Source organism: Amphimedon queenslandica, unplaced genomic scaffold (genome assembly GCF_000090795.2).
Source record: "Amphimedon queenslandica unplaced genomic scaffold, v1.1 AMPQUscaffold_13178, whole genome shotgun sequence".
NCBI lineage: Eukaryota > Metazoa > Porifera > Demospongiae > Haplosclerida > Niphatidae > Amphimedon > Amphimedon queenslandica.
In genome coordinates, this window is record NW_003546586.1 from 108,241 (window position 1) to 110,385 (window position 2,145).

A 2,145-nucleotide genomic window follows, 5' to 3' on the forward strand; every position below is an offset into this window, starting at 1 on the left:
TATAGCAATACAGCCAAACGTCCCTCATAATGAAAATAACAGTCAGACATCTCTTGTACAGCTGAAAACCTCAGATAAGTCCCGTGACACCCAACGTATCCACCATCTTGACCTCATTTTAGGCCGAAAGTCTCTTTTAATAATGAAAAAAGATATAAAATGTGTAAAAGTAAGAGGAGAGCCAAAAACTCACGGGTCACTTACACTTTACTGGCCCCAGGTAGATCGGCCATTTTAAGGCTATGACGTCACCTATGACATCATAAATGGACGCCCCACAATAGCCTGAGCTAACAGGATGCTATATAAGGCGAGGCTGCTATGGTGGAGGTGGGGTGGAGGTGGCTGTCAGTTTGAATGATATAAATGAATTTAATAAGAAATATTATTAAAAAATATATATATTTGAAAGTGAAAACTGTAAAAAAAGAGATAAATATTGCAGCAGCAATTAGAGGAAGGTAATTTGATTCCGAGCACCTAAAAAACTAAACACTAAACCCTAAACCCTAAACCCTCACAGCCTACTTGAGTTTTTGTGCATTGCATGAAAATTTGTATAATATTTTTATTAAAATGGTTCTAAAACGAACCAAATAGTTCTAAAAAGAACTGGTAGTGTGGTTCTAAAATGAACCAAATAGTTCTAAAAAGAACTGGTGGAAAAGGAATTAGTTCTGAAAAGAACTGGTTGAAAAGCTGAGAAGAGAAGGGGTGAAAGGAGACTTTACGTCAATGATGGCTGATAGACTTCCCTTGCCTTCTTTAAAAATGTGAGGAAGCGATCATCAGCCTCTTCCAGGTAGTGCTTTCGAAAGATGTATTCAGCAAAATAAGAATCATACATCTCCGTTACTGTACCTGATCGTGGGAGAGATCGCTTAACTGCCTTCCAAGTGCTTTCTATAGTTTGGGTGTGATCGCCAGTTTCACTGTTGACGAACTCTATACTGTGGTTCACAGTCCCATGAATATATCCTTCCTGTTGAAGGGTACTGTAGCTCTTCCAACAGTCACTGATTACTTTTGTACCTGGAAGAATATACGTCTTGATCAAGGGGATCAATGTACCAGCAGACCTGTCCTGAACAGTCACCATGAAACACCTCTTCGATCCCCTTTCAATGCCTCCAAAAACCCACTGGCCATCAACCCTCCGCCCTCTGTTAAACTTCCTTTTGCCAAACTTTGACTCGTCTATCTCCACCACTTTCCCAGGTCCTCCTTGAGGCTGACTCTCTCACTCTAGCACTGTCAGGCACACTTCCCTTGCAAAGTAGCACCAATCTACAATCGTAGATTTGGAGCCAATGTGACATTCCCTCATAATGAAGGCTTGCTCTATGTGCTGCACCCAGTAGTACATCAGCTTATGGATCGACGTCAGCTTAAGGATCTGCTCTAGACTTAAGTGAGACCTCTCAAACCAGGTACCTCTCCTAATACTGACCTTATTACAGGTCTTGTGGTCTGAGCACTTCCAAACCATGAGATCTCGGGAATATGAAGCATCCCTGGCTAGCCTCATCCTCCCATTACCGCACTTGAGACAGTCCTGATCAGTAATGTCCCCTAGCACCCCTTCTCTTCTCAGCCACTTGCCAATCTCTTCCTTTGGCTTGTAGCATATCGCTTAAATGTCATCTAGTGTCATTCCAGTATCTCTGGTTGAATTGGTCACCATGTTGCCTTCAGATCACGTGATGTCTGATGTGCATGTGGTACTTATGACGTATGTAACCACATCCTGTGACGCAAAGCAGTAAAATGGCGAAATTGCTTGGGGCCGGTAAAGTGTGATCTACCCAAATCTGCTTGCGGAGTCTTCTAGACTTCTACCTTGTGTTGGTCTTAGTTGGGGGGTGGTCACAGTTTATACAACAGGAAAACACAAACTGTGCTGCATGAACCAGAACTGTGCTGTATGAGATATACAGTACGGGCGGTGCCTTTGATGCACCCACAGACAATACTATAATACAACTTAAAGGTAATTTGTAATGTGGAAAGGTAGCATTTGGAGCGATCATCAATATGCAATCAAATAAGTTAGATTACCACTAACCAATTTGAGGGGTTTAAATGGTAATTTCTGTGAAATTTAGGGGCATTTTTCTATTGGCTCAATGTGTTTGCATGATCTTA